Source organism: Falco punctatus, assembly GCF_963210335.1.
Source record: "Falco punctatus genome assembly, chromosome: 7".
NCBI classification, from domain to species: domain Eukaryota; kingdom Metazoa; phylum Chordata; class Aves; order Falconiformes; family Falconidae; genus Falco; species Falco punctatus.
Window position 1 is genome coordinate 24,679,410 of NC_137587.1, and position 21,213 is coordinate 24,700,622.

Consider the following 21,213-nt stretch of genomic DNA (forward strand, 5'->3'; position numbering starts at 1 on the left):
CCAGAGGACTGCAGTAGTTCATTGTTAGGAGCCATCGGCCAGACGAGGCTTGCTTTGGGCTGGGGTTGCTGGTTGGGTGTCTCTAGTGGTTTTGGTTGGAAGTCGTCTTGATTTCTTCACATAGGAATTTTGGTTGGGGAGCCCTTGTTATACTTTTAGTCCACAAACTTACCCTTTCTTACCAAAGAGTTGATTTCCCTTCACAGAAAAATTTCTACTCAGTCTTCTTCGGGTAATGAACACCAGAAAAGTGTCTTGAGCAACGCACACCTGCGGCCCCAGAATCAGCTGATGTTTTGTTCTGTTACTTCACTTTAACATGTCTCTTGTTTGCTAGATTTTTTTCCATGTACTTCTCCTTCAAGAATTACTGCTTGTATCACCTAATGATTTAGTCACTTGTCAGCCTTTTTTTTAGGTTGACAAATATCCTGCAAAGATAAGGTACTGGCCTTAGAAAATATGGTGCCAAAAATTAAAATGAAGAATGCATTACAGTAAAAAGTAGAAGTATGGGTCTAAGAGCCACACTGGTATTTTTAGTGATGGGAGTAATTGAGGATTTCAGTTTAATAATTCAGCGCAGCTGAGATTAATAAATGGTATGAGGTAGGAATAGTCTTTCAAGAAGAAGGATTTCAGGGGTGTAGTTAACAATTTAATTTAGTATATCCTTAAAGATGCTGTCAGGATTACTGTATAATAACTCAGCAGAGCCCTACGATTTCTGAGCCTGTTCTGTAAAAGGAGGAACACTCATCCTCTGTGAATATTATGCAAGGGGACCCATCTGAGAAGAAGGCAAAAAGCCTGGAAATCCCATCCTTAGTGCTTGTTCCTGCCTTAGTCTGCACGGAGTCACCTCACTAACGGTTTCTGCACAGGCAGCAGCAGAAGGGAGCACAAGCAGGTGGAGGGAGGACCAAAGACCTGCCCAACCACAAGCTCCCACAGTCAAGTGCCTGTTCATGACACAAGCCCTCCAGGGTGGGCCAGAAGGAAATCCTCTCCTTGTTTCTCCTTGTTTCCCAAGGATAAGTTGGTACAGAGAGCAGGGGAAGAAATCATCGATGTATGGGTGAAATATGGCAGGCCAGGGAGCAGTCCCACCTACTGTCTCCCACAGCAGAGGGTTGATGGAGGGAGCTCTCCCAAAGTGCAAAGCTCTGGGTCGGTGCAGTGGTCACGATCACTTTTATCTTTCTTGCTCCATTTCCCAAAAGCCTCAGGAGATTCCAGGCCAGCTTCCCCCCGCATGGAACGCATTTTAGGGCATCAAAGCAGCTTCAGAATTAAAGGGCTGTGTGTATCAATAGAGTTCAGTTCTGCAAATCTTACTTGCAAACACTGTAAACATGTGGCTTCCTAAATGTAGTCCCATGGGGTTCATGACCTTGCTGTCTTTTGCAAGTGCTGTGCCAGAGAGTATTTTCAGGTTGGACTCCTTAGTTCTCACATTGTCCTGCTCACACAGGAACTCTCCTTGTGTGGAGATAAAAAATAGCTGTTTGTATTCCTTGGCTCAGTAAAATTATTTGAAAGGATTAGCTTTGTGTAGCCAGCAGAGCCACTTGTCAGCGCAGTTTGTTGTGCTTTAAGCATCGTGGATATATTTGATGAGAATTTTTCTCTTTGTTATGAAAAGACTAAGCCTGATAAATGATCATGTTCTCCATTTAAGGTGTGAAGCCAAGCAGCACTGAGATGTGGCTGCTGGGCAGGTTAATAATCTTCCATTCGGCTACAGAACAGCTCTGCCTTGGTGTTTTCTGAAAATGGGAAAGATGCTACTACCCTGCTCATTCAGGGTTATAAAGCCAACTGGAAATCCAAAACACTTGCTAAGGGACAAGGACTTGGGGAATTTCCATCAACTGTTTTTTTTAATGACCTCCAGGAACATGGTGTGTCTTGCTGCCAGGTGTAAGGCCTGTGGCATTCCCTTAGTGCCCTTCTGTAGAGGGATTTGTCCCTGCGTATATGAAACAGGGCTGTGGTTTCTGGCTCCCCTTGGCTGTTTAGGTGCCTGTACAGCCTGAGCTGCCTACTTCTTTGTGGCCAAAATGTGTCAGCAAGTCTCCTCAGGCACAAACCTGAGGATTCTTGTGTTTCTGCCCTCTGGGCTCAATTTTTTGCTACTCCTAACTAGAATAGTCCTGAAAGAGCTGCATGTGATGTGTAGCAACAGAACTGAGCAGCCCAGGCAGCTCCTCCGTGCCCCAAACTGGCTACAACTGTGTGCAGGCTGGCTGGTCCTGAGACACTGTCTGCTTCTATGTTCGTTTCGCCACAAGAGCTGCCTTCCCTGGTAACAATGAGGCTGTCATCCTGTGTGAAGAGACTGGGAAGATAATAACCATGTCACAATCAGAAGCTGGCACTGGACCAGCCATTTTAGTCCCCGGCCAAAAGTTTAAAAGATCCATCAGTGAGATTCTGTTCAGATCCTGATTCAGCAAGATGCCTTAAGCATGTGAACAGTCCTGTGGGCTTCTTCCTCCTCTTCTGCTGGTGTCAGTAGGGTTAAATTCAGCTGCTTTATCTTGTTACACTGGAAAAACGTTATTTCCTGTCTCTGTGTCAGGTGGGTGAGTTACACTGCAGATGTATATTACAGTTGGAATGCACGTGTTGTGTGAAATATCACTGCAAAGTCAGGGCAGCACGATTATACATATGGAAATTATTCAGGTTTTCTCCCATTTGCTTTGCAAGGTTCGTTGTATACCTTGCTTATATCTCTAACTTTCTGCTGACAGCGATGAATGAGTGAAGCCAAGCTCTCTGGCCACCCGTTGAAGTCGTGGGGTGATCCTACATGACTGGTCAATTGGTTTGCACATAATGTACAGTTTAACAACTTTCTACACTTCTGTTTCTCATTTCAGTTTCTGGGATAACCTGAAATTGTATGGGACGGTTCAGAAGAGGCAGTTATAGCCACTCAGATAGTAAGATCAATGAAACCAGTGATGGGCAGGAGAGAGGAAAAGGGAGTCCTGAGCCTTTTAGGAATAATCTTCCTCTCTTCTTGCAGTGCCAGATTCAATGAAAGGCTGTTGGGTGTACTTTAGTATTTGGTGAGTTTGGTTGTTTTTTAATCATCTGCCTGATTGTGATTTGTTTTTCATTAGCCTTAGTGTTGTGTGATATCATGACAAATTTCAAAGAGAATAATATTTTCAACCCAGGATCAAACATCTTAGCTTTCTCTAAAACAAAATTTACCTAACACTAAAGATTACGATCTCTAAACTCTGTAAAAATCAGTAAAGAGGCATCACAGCATTCTTAGGGGGAGTTTGTGATATTTTTTACAGTTTAATACTGTCTAGGACACCTGATAAACTGGAAGCAGTAAGTATATTAAACACAGCACAATGGCTTATACAGAGCAGGCCAGGGTTTCTGGTTTACTAATTTTATCAGTTTATATCCTGTGATATTTCCCCTGATTGCTACAGCAGGTACTCATAAGCTACACAGTGCCATCATAGGCCTTGAGCATGAAACTCACACAGTTTCCATTTTGTTCCTAGACCATGCTGCTTAGGTGCTGGTGCATTGTTCAGATTTGGACTGAATTATGTTTTGATTTGACCTGAGCTGCATTGCACTGCTTGCTGAAGTACTGAATAAGCCTTCATCGGGGGGAGATAACAGCCTCAAGTGATCTGTTCTCAGGATCAGCAACCAGGTTTTATCATTAAGGTTGTTGCTGTTATCATAGGAGGATGGAAAACTGTTCATTAAGCCCAACTCTGGTGTGCTGGAACCGTGCAAGCATGGGACAGAGCTGACCGTTGCCCCAGGAGTCCTTAGCCTGAGCTTAATACAATGGTGCTTTCTCAGCAGAGGAGCCATGAACTCCTCTCCAGACTTCTTTGCTGCTGTGTTAGGCTCTTAGTATAGACAATACCAGAGAGGAGAGTCTGAAAGAAAAACAGTGATGCCACTTTTAAAATGAAACTATACCCTCTGATTCACACTTGGCAATAATGAGCTTGGCCACTGTTTGTGTGCAGTACTTCTGGCCCACAGATACCATACAACTTTGTTTAGGCATATAGATCTTAACCACCCCGCTATACCATTGCAGTCTTCCACATAGGTACATATATTTTTGTCTCTCTGCCAAAAAGAGTGTTTCTCCTAAATATTGCCACTGAAAAAACACCTTAAACTTGCAAACGTGGAACAGAAATGCTGCAATGGAGATTTTCAGTACCTCTGTGCAGATATTATGAGCCTCTCTGCTCATTTAGCTTCTGAAACTGTTGATTTGAACTCCAATTAATTTCTGTAAAGACCACAAATCAAGTCCTGTCATAACTAGAGAGCATGGTGCGGTATCATTATTGCTTACCTCTGAGTGAACCTGAAAAGCAAGGTGATCAATCCAGACATAATTGCCAGTGTCACCAATGAATTGTTCCTGAGGGACTGACAGCCTCTTCCACTGGCAGCCTGTCAGTCTCAGAAACAGCAATGCAATGTGGCAGCCCTTGGGTGGGATGAAAACACCCTTTCAAGCAAATGTCAATGATTAGCAATAGACTGTTCTTTTAACATTTTGCTGCACATCTCTTATTTCACCATGACCAGGTGGGGATGCCCTGTGCAGTCGGTAACTTCCTGAGGATGGCCAGGATCAACCAGTCTTGGCTAAGCCCTACTTCAGCCGTATACTTAAGCAGGTATTTAGAATAAAGCATGAGCTTAAGTCCCACTGAATTCAAAATTAGTCCAATACTTAAGGGCTTTACTTAAAAATTACCGCAATAAACTCCATCCTTGCTCAGTTCTTAATCATGCAAGTTGCACAGGAAAGCAATCACATTGAAGCAGCATTTGGGCTGCTAGAAAATTAATATACAAAGAACACAGTATATTATTTGTAGAAGGTTTAAAAATATTTTTGCCACTCTTTTGAATAAGAATTCCAGCTAATTGGAGTTCATTCCATCATTCATCTCTGTGAGCCCCCGTGTTTCCATCTGTACAATGGAACCAAGAGCATAAATAGCTTTTTAGGAAAGTGGTTTCACAGTAACCCACGTGCCTCTTTGTAAGCTTTTGGGTTGATTTTGCATTTAACCTTTTTCCATACTTTCATCTGTTGAACACAAATCATTCTGCCCAAGGCTTACAGAGGGAAGGTCACTTTTTCATAACATGACTGTTTAAAAAAAAACTCAGATAATGTCATATGGCTTCAGTTTAAATGTAGTTCCCAGCTAATTAGTCTGGTAAAGTATCTATACTTGCAAACAAAGAATAACTATAATATTATCCCAGTGGAGATCAGCAAAGGAATTTGGGGAATGCAAATGTTGATAATTGTAGCTTCTGTGCTATAGTTAGCTGGAGCAGACAGACAGCTGCCCTTAAGCAGACCTCTCTTGGTGCCAAGAGTGTTACACATGGGACAAAAGGCAGCAGATATGATTGCAGGATGAAAGGCCAGGTTCTGATGTCCCACCTCATTTTATTCAGTCCTTTCTCGGTTAAAGTTATCACAGGGCATTTCCCAAAGAAAGACCAGAAAGATTCCCAGAAATCTTAAGTAGGTGGAGACCAGGATATTTAATTTCTTTTCTGAGTGGGCTGTAATTCTTCTTTCCTTTTTTAAAAAAAAAAAATCCTTTTTTTTTTTTTTTTTTTTTAACCTGTGCCTAAGTTGCTAGCTAACCAATATCAGTAATGTTATTCTGCCTAACTGTACAGGTATTCCTGTGTGTGCATTTAGGTGCTTTCAGTATCTCTAACAACTGTGTGTTTTAAACATTTGCCATTCCTCTGGTTTGGAAAGTAAAGATAACGTTGTTTCTCTTTAAAAACAACCACCACCACCACCACTTCAGTCATGATGATAGCTACCATTTTGGCTTTGAATGCATTGGGCTTTCACTTCATAACATACATTTTACAAAACACAGGATGATCTGCATGTACCAGATGACAAATGGTACTGTGCCACTTCAGTTAGACTGTGTTTTCAAAAGGATATAAAGGTTCCATCAAACTGGAGTATTAGCGACATCATCATTATTTTTAGTGGGCTTACAGACTCTTGAAGATAAAACAAGCTTTTTCATAGAAATTACTTCAAAAACCTGTGAAGACTGGATTTTTTTAATTTTTTTTTTTTTTTTTTAATTTTGCATGTGTGTGTTTTCTGGCTCTGCATTGAGAACCTACATGCTGCTGGTAGCTGCAGGCTGGCTATCCAGAGGTGCCAGCTTTCAGCTTGCTTTGCTCTCTGAACTCACCAGGCACTTTCACACCAGTGTGGTGTCAAAGACTCATCTGTACAGGGAGGCAATGAATGAAGTGTGCCAGGAGTCACTCTTAATGAGACGGGTGGAAACCGGGAGAAACACTGCTTGAATAGACCCAGTAACATGCTTTCAATGTGGCTTAAATGCTGCTGCCCCCACCACAGCCAGTCTCACTTGACTTTCACTCTTGCAGTCTGAGCATAGATGGGGGGCTCTGCAAGAGCAAGAGGTTCATCTCAACGTGATGCTCCTTAATCATCTGTTTTACTGGAATGCAAAAAAAGAGCATGCTCTACATCGGCTTTATACTGTCTTTCCCATAGCAGAAGAAGAGGGGATCCCATTCACACCCCAGTGCAGCTGGAGCAACCCACAGGTGTTGATAGCATGTGAGGAGCTCACTGTGAGCTCAGTGCTCTTGGGTGAAGCGCTGGATCCCGAACTTGTAGCACTGCAGCATTCATTTGGGCTTGTACTTGTGCTCCCAGGCATTTGTCTGCCTCTTCTCCTCTCCCTCCCCTCTTCACCAGCCTTTGGGTACAACCACAATAGGAGCTGACACTCTCCTGATGGCCACATCAAATCTCTTTAAGGCACTGGAAGCTGAATGCTGGCAGAGAGGGCTGCCAGCCCTGGCTGCCAGCCTTCACCCCATTCTTTCACTAAGCCTTAAATAATGAAATCTTCCGGCAAAATAAAGCAGTTAAAGGATGTACAGCATTCCTTATTTCCTCTTTCCTTAGAAGGCATTTTATCAGGCAACTTATGTGGCAAAGCAAGGTGCTACTTACCACTTGATACATCCCTAGCCTTTATACATAAAATTGGACTCAAAGGAGGGGAATAATTGGATCAAAGGCATGCATATGCAGTGTCCCATTTGCCACTGCTGGTCAGCAAGCACTGCAATATGGTGGTGCTTCACACACCAGTTCCTGCAGAGTGAACTGGCAAGAGGGGGGCACAGGTAAAGGCTAGTGTTGGTCCTTCCTCTTCATGGTTGCGATTTTACTGTCCATTTGCAGTGAACATGAAGATATTTGGGTTTCTAAGGCTGTGAAATACTTTGCACTGAGAGGGGTGAACATGGGCTGGTGAAGAAATTCAGTGTTGTGAAGATGCTAAAAGCAACCAAGACAACTCCACCTAAAGGCAGTAGCACAGCTGAGCCCTGTTTGTAGCCTGGTGTGCCAGAGCAGGAGAGGAGATAGGGCTCAGGTACTGGCTCAGCAGCCACCTTCCCACAGCGTCCAGCCTGCCATGGGGAGTGGTATGGTATGGGGACATCACAGACTTCTCAGGGATCCATCTTCCTTTGACATCAACCCCAGCTGCACAGCAGGAGGCAGGGACGGTTTTGCTTCCCAGCTCATCACAGCCCAACAGCTTCTGTCCCAAGTAGACTGATGGGTCAGTATCCTGCCAGCAGGACCCACAGCTCTGGCTGCTTTGGAAGAAGATGCAGCTTCCTCGAGGGGACACTTTTCCTGCTTCTGGCTTGTGGTCAGCTCGAAGCCCTGAAGGCTGAGAGCTGATGAACCTTGTAATTTTATCTCAGCTGGCAGAGCTGCAGGTACTGTTCTGAATCACCTCGATGCCAGATCTTTGCTTAAAACTTGCCTGCATGCTTTACCTCCCTAATAGCTGATGGCTCTCGCAGGTCACAGAAATCACCTGCTACAATGATACCCAAAGTGTGTCTGTAGTGCCTCCAGTTCATCTCATGAAGCCTGATGATAGCTCCCCTCATATCTGCTGTTTGCAAGGCAGGCAGAGAATTGATCACGGGAGGCTGCAGGGGAGAACACCACCAGGCAGAGGAGTCATGCTTACCTCTGCTTCTGTTACAGCCAAGAAGGAAGAGAAACATGCTCCTTCCCCTCAGGCAGCCAGACAGAAAAGAAAAAAAAAAACACAAAGGACCACAAAACCATCACAGGACAGCATCTGCAAATGCTGTGCACTGCCTCTAGCGGGCCAAGACACAGGCATGTGAAGATAACCCTGTGTGGCAACTTTGCATCAGTTGTTCTGTGGTTTGCTTTCACGTGAGAGGGATTAAATGGAAGCTGACATAAGATCAGAGCCAACAGAATTATGTTTTCAAAGGCAAAAAATCCCCCACAGAGTATCTCACAGACATGTCCCTTCTCACACAGCTCCCACCCTCCACCAGGCAATCGGGAGTGCCTGAAAGCAACCTTTAGGCACCTGAGGCAGCTAGTGCCATTAAGCAAAGCTTTCTTAAAGACAGAGGGGAAAGCTTTTCTTAGGCTATGATTTTTCAGGTCCTTTATTTCTCTTTAAAGTCTTATCTAAAAAGTAAACAAAACAGCAAAGTTTTAATTTCTTTTTAGAGTTTTCTCAGTTTGAAATAAGTCTTCAGCCTGATCCTAGCAAGAAGCAGGCCAGACCAGTAGCTGATGAAGCAAACCAGAGGAACATGGTTTTGCAGCCTAGACCCATTAAGGTACGTGATTTTTTTTCTTGGAGAGATCTGTAAACCAATGCCTGAACAGGGTTTTCTAAGGGCTGGTGGAGTGTATATTTCTATAGCTTGCAAAACTGACAAAGATAAAAGTGGTGATTATCTATTGCTCTGAAGGATAAACATAGAAGCAATACAAATAAATACACCTTCTCAGAAGAAATTTTTTGCTTTCTGTAGCCTTAACTGCCCATCAGGGAAGGAAGTAAAAAGTAATAGAGAAAGCTGACCATTTCTCTCCTAGCAGCCTATTTCTACAAGCCATCAGCAAGGAAACTAAACACCTGCCTTTAACAGCTGGCTCACAAGTAACTTAATTAGTCCTCCAGGCTTGTGCTCTTTTGCCTGAGTTTGTAGTCAAGGGAAGGGGATGCACCTCTTTTCCTGTCTTTTCAGTGCTTGGTCACCTACTGCATAAGCACTTCTGTGCTATGGGTGTTGATTTTTGAGCACTCCATTTCATCTCTAGCGCTGTGCCGGTCTTAAAGCAGCTTCTCATCACAGCTAAATGAACTCTGTTCTCAAATTCTTTATTAAGTGTAACTTTACCTGCTATTAGAGGGGTTAAATAGTAATATGGTCTAGTGACTGTACAACCAGTGTTGGAGACAAGAGTCAGAACCTGACCGGGCTCCTGCTTTTGCTTAGCATCTGCTTTCCAGGGCACATTCAAAATGCAGCCCGAGGATGCCAGGCACCTCTGAAAGCTCTCCAAAGGCAGGTGGCAGCCTGTGTCATGACTTTAATTCAGCAAAATCCAGGGTGCACAGCGTATGCGTTCCTTGGTGAATAAATTCACAGTGTTTCAGCTTTTCCCAAGATTAAACAAAAGTTTAATAATTGCTTCTGCAAAGCTGAGAAAGAGGAGGGGAGCAGTTAAAGGCAATATTAAATAGCAGGTCATACTCTTGGAAAGTTGAAATGAGGTTTGGACCCACAACAAAAAAAAAAGACGTGGTGATGCCAGAGGTGTCTGAAGGAAAAACTTTGGCCTTTAACATCAGTGCTCAGTGGCTGCTGTTCTCCTGAGTTTCACAGAATCATAGAATTGTTCAGGTTGGAAAAGATGTTTAAGGTCAAGTCCAACCATTAACCCAGGACTGCCAAGTCCAACACTAAACCATGTCCCTAAGCACTGTATCTACACATTTTTTAAACACTACCAGGGATGGTGATTCCACCACCTCCCTCGGCAGCCTGTTCCAATGCTTGGCCACCCTTTCAGTGAAGAATTTTTTCCTAATATCCTAATATTCAATCTAAACCTCCCCAGCCCAGCCTGAGGCCATTTCTTCTTGTCTCATTGCTTGTTATCTGGGAGAAGAGGGCTTACCTAACACAGGCTTTTACATTCTGGCTGGGAGGTTTTGTAAGTGGCTAGTTGTTTGCAGATGGATGTACCCAAAACAGTAAAGTCCTGAGCTGCCCCAATCTGAGCTCTTGTGTGAACCCTGTGGTGCATGCGTAGGTCTGCAGTTCCTGCGGTGCAACTGTACGCAGCGGGGCTCTCTGCAAAACAAGAACATGTGCTGGTCGTTCCACTTGGCTTCACTGTCTAATAGTTCTGTTATAGTTCCTTTCCTGGGGCACGACTGAACTGAGATGAGCTTCCTCTACCACTTCAGAGGGTCTGACCTGCCCACCTGCAAGACAAACGCTGCAAGCAGCGAACTGAGGCATTTCAGTGCAGTTGCTGAAGCTTTGTGCTCCACTTTGTGCGCTGTCTTTTGGAGTGGGCCGTGCATTTCTGTAGGTACCAAGATGTTATGTTCAGAGTTGCTGCCCTTACTCTTCTTGTAGTTGTAGACTAAAATGTGGGTTTGGGATTGGTTTTGTTCCTTTGTTGCTTTTCTCCCCACAAAGCTGTCTGCCCGTGAATAGTTATCTCCAATGGACCTACAGAGAAAGAAACCCTGGTTTCAGGAAGGTAGCCTAAATCAACGGCACAATTGTGTTTCAGCTCCAGGACAGGAATTCAGGGTCTTAACAGCTGGTTGAGTGCCTAAACCAGGCTAAAACACCACCGAAGCTGCCGGGAGCAGGGCTGGGATCCTGCCTGGCGTCACGGGCATGCCTAACTCCTGCTGTTCCCAGTGTTGCCAAGTATTTAATCCACTGTGGGCTGGGACTTGAAAAGATTGTTTGACCTCCTCTGAATAGGAAACGCTCCTAACTGAATACAACGGAAACAAAATCAAGTTCAAAGAAACACAGGAATGTGGCTTGCTGGACTTGGGATTAGATTGCATGGATTTATAAGGATGTATTCCACCCTGCTGTTTGATCATTACCACGTTGCAATGAGTGGTGAAAAGCAGCTGGCTGTGGTCACCTTTTCCTTCTGCAGCGTTGGGGGGCTCCCAGTAATGTGCTGGGAGACTCTACATACCACAGCAAAAGAGATCTCTCCTTTTCAGGCTGGAGCCTTCAGCATTTAAATGCAAATATTGCTGCTTAAAAAATTTAAATTCCCTTATACTTTGGGAAAGTGCAAATCTGAATGTTGTTCTTCAAGCCCCTGCCCCTGATGGTGCTCCAGTGGTCTGAGTAAGGCAAAAAAAATATAAATAATCAGGTTTAAAAGAGCAGCAGTGCTGAGCAGACCTTGTACACAGTGGGTGGCTTTGTCTTTTCTGCAGTCAGAACTGCCGACAAAAATATTTCTCTCTGTCCAGTACATTAAAAGGCCATGACTCCTCATGGCCTCTCCTCACTGCCTCTCGGTTCAGCAGCTCCGGGGAGGGTAAACTCCCTCCATGCACAGATGCCCCAGCTCAGGCTATGGAGAGAGTCTCCTCTCAGAATGTTATCTCCCTGCTGCAAAATTTCATTGTTAACTAATACCAGTAAAACCAGCTGGGATCTTTCCACAGGAAGTAAATAAATAAGGGCTTCCTCCCCCCGAACCCGACTTGTTGCAGAAAAACCACCCACGACGTTTTTGAGGAGAAAAAAAAGAAGCAAGCTCCCCGATGTGCAAATTCCTCCCTGTTGAGGTACGTTGCAAACAAGGGCTTCGTCTTCCAGCTTTAGAAAAGGCAGTGTTCTTCTTTAGAATATGTCTGGCTTCTTTTGGCAGAGGGGTTACAGCAAGGAACATGGGGGTGAAAGTGAAGCAGCCTGGCTGTGGGGAGCCCCCCAGTCTGTCCCCTTCTGCAGTGGAGGGAGAGGTGGGGGATGCTGCTGTGGTTCAGGCAGGGCTGGGGGGCTCCCCAAGAAGTGCTGTGGCCAGGAAGGCAGGGGTGAACACCGAGGGCTGTTGCAGCTCTGTCCACTGCTTGCAGTATGGTCCTGGCACTAATGTGAATTCATAGTCTGAACTGCCTCCAAAGCCCTGTTTAATATTAGCAGCTGGGTCCTGCGAGGCACCATTGTGTGTGGCCCTGGAGAGGCACATGAGCAGATGGTTTCTGTCCCTGAGAGCTGTATGGCAAAGAGGCTAAGTGTCCCAGAGGAGGCAAAACAAACCTCCTCTGTATTTTGAAGTGGGGAAGCTGAGGCATGAAGCAGCAGTCACTGCAAAAATGTCAGAAAAAAAAAAATCTTCTGCCTCCACTGGCACAGGGAGCGCAGCCATGTGCCCGGGCATGCTGTGGGACAGCAGCAGCACTGTCACCCTGTGCCTGCATCTTGCTGCAGTCTGTTCGGGTATGCAGCAGCTGGGAAGTGTTTGGGTTTGGTCCTCATGCCTCAGGCCTGGCCGTGGTCTGGGTGGTTTCCCTGAGTCCACTGTGACCTCTGTGCTGGTGACTGGGGAGGGCTTGGCCCCCACTGTGTGCAGGGAGGTGGCAAGGGAGCAGAGATCTGGTGCTTGAGCTTCGAAAGCCCACACCATCTGTGAACAACAGAGGACGTTCTTCCCACATTGCTCCCTGCCATTGCACTGGCGTCTCTTCCATCAGTATTGCTGGCAAGACTCTGAGAAAAAGGTGGGGCAGAAACTGCAGATGAGCATTTACCCTCTCCAATAAAGAAACAAACAATCCTTTGCTGATGTGTGAGGTGTGCTAATGAGTCCTCATGGATCTTTAGTGGGAGGCAGGAAAAGTGGTGAGGCCCTTCCCAGCAAGGAGAGCTGGCTGCCTGCTCGGCGGAAAGCAGGGAAACAATGTGATGGATGGTGCTGTTCCTGCAGAGGGAGGTACAGACATGCAGGAGTGCTAAAAACACCGGGAGAGCAGGGAGGTGGAACCAGCAGGGTCAGGCAAGGGTGGCTGTACTGACACTCAGAGGGTGCTGCTCTGATGGATACCAGCTCCCTCTGGTATGGTGGGACTCCCTTAATTTCTAAAGTTGTAGTCTTTACTTGCCAAACCTGAGGGCATCTCATCTCTGATACTAATTTCCTGCCCTGGCTGCTGATCTAGGCCATAATCACTTTGGGTTGTTCCCAGAGCCAGGCAAGGAAGCAGACTGGAAATGAGTTGAGAGCTGGGGTCAAATGAGGAAGAAGTATGATCCCCCAAGGAAAACATTTCTCAGTTAATGAAGTGTGAACCCAAATGCCAGGGGGAGTGAGGACCAGCAACCCGCCAACTGGTATTCATTAAAGCTCCGAGTACTCTGGAATACCGAGAGGGCCACAGCTGCCCTGGCCAGAAGCCACAGTGTGGGACAAAGGGGCCAGCCCGCTGCGGTGAGATAATCGGAGGCATCAGGGTCACGCATCTGCTTGTTTCTTGTGTTCCTCTGCTCCTGTTAATTTCTCTCCCACTTTAAGAAGAGGTGAGGCAGGAGAAAAGGTGGCACAGACGCTTCTTCCTGGCAGGAGTTGCAGTGCTGCTGTAGTTTGTTGTAGGTAGTGTCATGGGGCTGGGAGGAAGAAATCCCGAAGCCATAAATCCCACTGGTGGGCAGATGAGCACGTGGGGAAGAGGTGAGCTGGCAGGCAGCTCCTGCCTGCTGCCTGTCGGGTCCAGGATGCCTTTCATGGCTGCTGTGGCAGGGGTCTGACAGCCACATTTATCACATACCAGGGCCCAAAAGAAAAATGTGCCGCTTGTTTTATGGTCAGGCATAGCCTGTTGATCAGCACTGCACTCTGTAAATATTTTGTCCCCTCTCCTAACAGGAAGACCAGCAGCAACTGGTCTCTCAGCCTTTTTGGAGACAGAGTAAGCCATGCAATTAATTTCATTTTTTTTATTACCTGTGTCAGCAGTAAAGTATATTAAATACACGATGAGCAGAAGCCCTCATATTACCCAAGAAAATACATTCATTTAGCTGCTTCATGCCAGCAGGGTTTCAGCATCTGTGTTTACCTCTGGCTGGTTCTTTGTAGGCATAGAGACAGGTCACAGCCACTGGCAAATCACTATGAAAAAAAAGCCTTTTTCATAAATAAACAGCATATTCAGGTAATTGAAGTCAGTGGGAACTCACCATCCTCCCTGAAACATCGAGGATGCTGGGTGGTGAGCCAGGGACATTGCTGCAGTGGCAGCAGGCACCCAGAGCACTCTGTACAGCCTGGGACTCTCCACTCTGAGCTCCTGTCCAGGCCAGGACACCCTAAGGCCAACCTGAAAACCTGCTGGCCCCTGCCGTGTAAAGGGATATCCTGAGGTCTGCCTGGCCCGTGTTAGTGTAAACCCTCCTCCTCCTCCAGCACTGCCGTTCTGGGGGTGGGCAGGGTCTGGGGAGCAGGCTGTACCTGGCACCTTTGGAAGCTCAACTCTGTCAAGCTCTGACCCCTGAAAATCAAAGCTCCTCAAACTGGTAACGAGCTTTGGCAATGCAGTGGCTATATGCAAAGTTGGAGTAGAGCAATGTCCCAGATGGGATTTCAAGCGCACACCCTGGGGGAGCGTTTGCAGGCAGCGATGAACAAACCTGCAGAGGGGAGTCAGAGAGCTGCTTCCTTGGGCATTTTGTTTTTTAAAGCGACTCAACCCTTGGAGGGTGGGGCACGAGCACCTGTCACTTGGTGCAGTGTCCTGAGACAGAGGCAGCAAGTCTTCTGAATCTGCAGGGTGGACATGGGCGATGATTTTGTTGTTGCCACAAAAGCGTCACCCTGGGTTAGACCCATGCCTGCATTTGGACTTCCCCACTAACATGCTTAATCCACTGAGATACTGGCCCGCTCCCACGTTCTGTCTGGTTTTTGTACTGCTCCGGTGGCTTTCCCAGCATTTCTGAGGGAGTGGGGTTCAGCACGTCCTGGGGTACTACTGCCTGCGGGCTTCTGCTATCCCGGGGGCAGGGGAGCCACGGTGCTGCTCACAGCTTAAGGAGATCATGTGGTTCTGCAAGAGCAGGGTGAGCAATGGGGAGTGACGAGAACACCAAGGAGCTACCAAAGCACGTGTACAGCGAAACACTGGGTGGGAGTGAAGTAGGGGTGAAAGGAGGGTCCCACCAGGCTGAACCCTACCTCCTGCAGGCAGAAGGGCTGTGCGGTGCAACTGATCACACTGGCACCTGCCAACTTGCAAGAGGGCAGGAGAAGTCATTTGCAACCCTAAAGGATGCAGAGTGAACCCTTCCCATGCCTCTCTGTTCTGGATCTTATGGGAATATCAGCAGAGAGAGAAACAATCCATCAGGCAACTGGCAGCTCCCACAGAAAAAGACAATGAATAAATTCCCAAGTAAAAAGTATACTTCCATGGCTTCTTGCCAATCTGCAGAGCAGACAAGACAAATATGGCCCAGTTTTCACAGGTGCTGGGCACCCATGAATCCCACTAGCTTTAGCAGGTGTTGCAGATGTTCTGTTCCTCTGGAAAACAGAAGCCAGGTCATAAATCTCTCTCCCTCTATCTGTGTCATCTTCAAACTTTTTAATTAAAGCTCTGCCTTCTATTGTTTCTGGGGTCTGGAAATTAATTGTCATTAATACAGTTTAAGGCTCTGCTGCCCACATCCTTTTGTCCTTCAGGTGTGTGTTGTGATCAGAATCTGGATCACAGAGCAAAATCTGGAGCAGACTATATCCCTGCTGCCTTAAGGGAAAAAAAAATAAATCCATTTTTGGAATGCAGTTTGCAAGAGTTGTGAGCCTTGTTAAGCTCAGCGCTGCTGCAGCTCCCTTATGGTGGCTGGTGGTATTTCTGGCAAGATGGCCATGTGATTGTATTAGATCCACACCACTACTACTGCTAAAGCACGGTCCTGTGAATAAATGAGATGAGAAAGGGCAAGTGAAATGAGATTGGTTTTCAGTTTGTGAACCTGGACAAGTATTTTCCCAACATTTTATATCCATATTCATCTCTTCCTTTTTTTCTTCCTTCTTCTTGTGGTTTTTTATATACACATGTATGTAATCAACAGCTCTTTCAGCATTGCTTGGCTCCTTCATCTTTTCCTTTGCCTGTCAACACCTCCCAGACAGAGGACTGTCCCCTGACTTCTTTCTCTCCACTGCTAAGTAACCATGAGTAACCATGGCCATAGCTCGCACTCGGCCCGGCACACTGTTCCCTGAGCCGTGTGTGGTCTGTTTGGTATGTAGCCCTTATAGTCTCCTGCATTTGCTCAAAAGCAACTGGTGAGCAAAGAGCACAACAGCACACACTGGGCCACTGTGGCTGCATCTCAGTTTCTTGCCTGCTTTTCTCTGTATCATGGGAGGATTTCTTATTTGCATGTTCTGTACTTCCAGGCATGCTATGTGTGCACAGGCACACACATTCAAATGAAAGACAGTCGTGTTTAATGCATTTTCTGCATCTTCATCTGAAATTCAGCAAAAAAGCTAATCTCAAGAGTAAACGCTCCCTTGGCATATATTGCAGCTTTTCCAGACACAGCTTTTCTTCACCAGCTTTTCCCTGTCACTTTGTGCTGCTGTCTTATATCGCTGCTGTGCTGGTTTGTGCCCTTGCAAAAGGGCAGTGCATTAGGGATGGAGCTACTGTTATTCGTTAACATCTAAGCTTTTTTGACATTGATAACATCTGCAGCGTGGCAGGGAAAAATACACAAGACTTCAGTATGGAGAGGAAAGGAGAATTTCCCCATAACCTTTCTGGCTTGCTTCACTGCCTCAGAAACAGGAAAGAGAAGGCAAGGCTGCTTCTTCAGAGTCAAGATCTGAACCACAGAAATGTTGGATGGCCCAGATTCACAGAGAACGCATTCATGTTTCTACCACCTTCCAGAATCAAGTCTGCATATTGCACTAAACCATATGGGCTCAGGCATTGCAGTGCGATATGCACAATTAAATGCTTCTTTCAGTCCCTCTGTCAAACGCAGCCCTGCCTGTGCCCATGTGGACAGCATCACTCAGACCACAGACGTCTCCATCAATCAGGCACGGGCTCTCATGGGTACCAAGGGGAAAAGTGGAACTGAAGCTACATAGCTCTGCTAGTTTCTCTCTGATGTTGAGGCTGCTGAAGAAAAATGCCTGGATTTGAGCAATAGCTTGAGGTGTCATCTATTCATGTAAATTTTCTAAAATTCTTACAGGAAATCAAACACCTTACCCCATGGTTTATAGGTAACAGTACATAACACCCAAGAGAGAATACTGTCACTTCTGAAAGCTACATGTTAGTAAGTTTACCTGGGAAGTGTATGAAGGAGGATTATAAAATATGTTTTATCTGTAGTTGTAGGAAACTGGCCTTTGTGGTCCATCAAGTCTCTTTTTTATACTCCTAGACTCCTACACTTCAAGACACTTACCATATAGCCAGTAAATGTCCCAGCAGCCTGTGTAAGATGGATAAGCAGAACATTATGGTTGCCCATGCCTGTACACAGTGGGTGTGTGGCTTTTCTGGGGACTTAGCAGCAACACTCTGGGCTATGTCTTCCTGTTAGGCTTTACTGCAAATTAAATAACACATACACAGAAATAATTAAAAATACCTCTAAAGCAGAGTAATCTTTTTAATTTTTCTTAATAACTAGACTGAAAATGAGCAAAATGCAATCCTTGAGTTAGGGATACAACTCAAATCAAATCAGCCAAGTCATCAATTGGCAGCAGTATGGAATGAAATCAACAGCTGATCAAATCATCAAACAAGCACATACAATGTATGAGTAATGAAGCCATGCAACATATGGTGAATTTTATGAAACAATGAGCACTGCTCCTCCTTACTGCAGTTACACTTGTCACTTGCCCACACATACTTTCCTTCCTTCTGCCTTCCTTAAAACCTTTGTCTTTCTTCCTAGAAGTAACTGGAGAAGAAAAGATACTTTATTTATTCTTATCCAGTAAAGAACACCTGTTGATGGTGGATCTGTTCAGTGTGAAACCAGCTGAGGAAATACTAAGAGCTTGCAAAATGAGACTGGTTGGAGTATATTCTTGTTACATTCAACATGATAGCTTTATTAGATAAACCTATCTCACAAGATCGAGGGTCAGAGTTGTTTGGAGAATCAGGAGAGGAAATCAAGGGAAACTCTGTCTCCTTTTCCCAAGATCTTAGAGAAGGTCCTGACCAGAACCAGCTGTTGTGACTTTTACTTTGGTCTAGCTGCAGCCCCTGAGCTGCTTTGATGCAGCCTGGGCTGTGTGGGCTGTGGTAGGGGGTGAAGGAGAAGCAGCACAAGTCAAGGTGAAACCCAAAAGAGATTCGGAAGTGGAAAAGGGGGCTGAAGCTCTGAAAACCTGATTGCCATACATGCTGTGGTTTGACTTGAGGTATTAGGTGTAGGAATATAATGAGACATCTCATAGTTATTAAGCTAAAGAAAGTATGTGTATGTCTAGAGGTAGAGAAGAGTTGGTTGTATACAGTATTTGTGCAATATATCCTCAGCCAATCTCAATATCTCATTGGCATAAACAGCAGCTTCTATCATAATATCTACCTTTTTCACTGAAAATTGTTAGCTGTCTGTGCATAATATTTTTTCTCTCATTCAGATGATCAGAACAGCCCTGTTTGTGTGAGTGATAGATAGAGAGAGAATGCTCAAGGATTTAAGATTCATGGGGAGATTCAGAAACATAGCATTTTAGATGCTATATATCCACCATAGTACTACCTGTGTAGTTCACAGGCTCTTGCTGTCACAATGAAGAACAGCCTCACAAAGGCCCCTCAGCAGTCCTAATGCCACAGAGGTTCCTTACTCCTACCAATTTGCGTGTCCTATTTGCTCAACGTGACATATTTATTACTAGTTTCAGTCTTGCATGTTCAACCTACCTTACAGACTGCACAGTGCAAAGCAGGAGAGAAAACTTAATGGAGACAAGTCAGATGGCACAGGATATTCCTCCAGGCTTGTTCTGGGCTGAGGGAGAGATGTTAGGCACAATTCTGCATCCTTGGCAAGATAGGCTAACAACGCATATGCCAGTATTGCTTGCTGAGATGCTGGGCTGATGGCGTTGATGATTACCGAAAGAGGCTGCTATTATTTATAGTAGGAGAAGATTGCCCAGATACTGAGACTTTGTCAGCTTCAAGTGCCTCCTTCAGCAACAGGATAAAGGAAAGAAAGTCAGATGAGAAGACAGCTCATGGGAGCTTCCTGGGGAAGCAACATTGCTACGTTGAGCCAGATCAGGACTGGCGTCAGTGAAAGCTCTTGCTGTTAGCTCACCAGTCTGCCGGCAGCGTGCAGTGGGCTTAGAGCTCTGGATTACTTATGGTGACCATATGTCAATGCAGAAAGCATTTTGCCACTGTGCTTGCTGTTAATTAGCTTCATGTGATGCAAAGAACCCAGGCACTAAGTGGCAGCAGAGTCTTCAGCCTGCAGGGACACCAGGATGTCCAGGGCAGTTGGGCACCTTCTTCAAGGTCACTCCTTCCCAGGTTGCTAACATTGTCTCCCGAGGTGGCCCTGGCAGATCTCTCCACTGTCCAAGGTGTTCAAGATAACTAACATGGAGCTGCAGTTTGCTTCCTAGTTGTGCAAGTAAGAATTTTCCTTTTCCGAAAACCTTGTTTTCTACTGTCTCATTCAAAGGAGGTTTGATTCCTTTCAAACAGGTACAAGATTCCTCAATATGTATATTGACAGTTATTGGGCATACAGGAGAGATGGAGCTTCAGTACAGAAAGGGAAGCATCTTCCCAAGAAAGTCTGCAGTAGCAATATCATGGAGAAAAATTTGGTCCAGAAGCAAAAATTAAAAACACCCCTAATGGAAACGTTTCCTGGGAGCTTTAATGATCAGTGGTGGTCCTCTGTTTTACACCTTAATCGGGAAACAGCTGTTTTCATGGTCACCCTCAGTAGTCACCCTAAAACTATGTGAAAGCAGGAGAAAGGCATTGCTTCCTCAATTAGCAGCTTTGGCAAGGGAGGCTCTGGAGACAACTCCAGAAAGTGGAGGAGGAAAGGGGGAAGGAGGAGGTTGTCTCTACCTGTGTGTATGCACATACACACATTCAGCTCCTGAGGCTGGGCTGCATCTTGGCTCCTCAATATTCAGACCATTCAGATCTATTCTGGGACAGCTTCTTAGAATCACTCTTACTTGCAAGCATGAGCTGACCTTATTCCCCTTTATATTGCTGCTGTTTGAATGAAAACATCAGTGGAGAAAGCAAAGCAGCACAATGGGCTGGAAAATAAATTGTGTATGATGTGTGTTCCCATCCTGAGCTCCCAGGCTGTCCTGTGTCGGCCGTGCTCTCTGGCCGGCGGGTTGCGAGGCATCTGCATGCTGAGCTGCATCCTGCTGCCTCACACCAGCCCACTGCCTGGGAAGCTGACAACAAGGAAAACTCATGGTGTCAGCACGTCCCCAGTGGCTGCTTTTCCTCTGCGAATGAGAAAACGCTGAGATCCCCTGGCAAGCATTTCACAATGGCTGTGGCCCAAACAAGCTCATTAGTGACCAGGTGACCTTGATGAGGGGAGATGGGAAGCCTCTCAACCCAAGTGTCACCCACAGAGTACAGCTGCATGGTCCAGTGTTTCAGGCAATTTGGACACAGGATCAACCAGCACTCAAGCTGAAAAGATGTTTTGGTTCTCTTGAGCCTGTCAGCTCAACAGATAACCAGGGTGATCCCACCTCCTCCCTGACTTCCCTGTGTGGCTCTGGCCCCTCACTATTAGACTGTATGTGGTCTGGGCTGCCATCAAGCATCTCAAAACCTGCCTCTGCGGATGTGCATGTGTGTGTATGTGTTTGTAAATCCCTGGGAGCACAGGAACTTTAGGTGGGGAAAGATGGATGATCCAGGGGAAGGCAGGAAGGATTTAGCGTGCAACTGTGGAGCTTCTCAAGTCTGGCATGAATGGGGTGGCTTTTGTGGAGAGAATCATACCTTTTGCCTTCTTGCTGGCACTTCTTGGCAATACCGGTTTTGCTGACAGCGCAGGACACAGCTGGCCAAATGCACAACCAATCCTGTGCTGCTTTGCAGGGATCCTGAGCACTTTTCTGGGTGCCACTGTATGCCCTGCGGTGCTGCCAAGTGCTGCCCTGGCTGCCAGCACTCTCCTTGGGCTCTCTGAAGTTCAGGCTCTGGGCAGTGAAAGGATGGGTTGATCCATCAT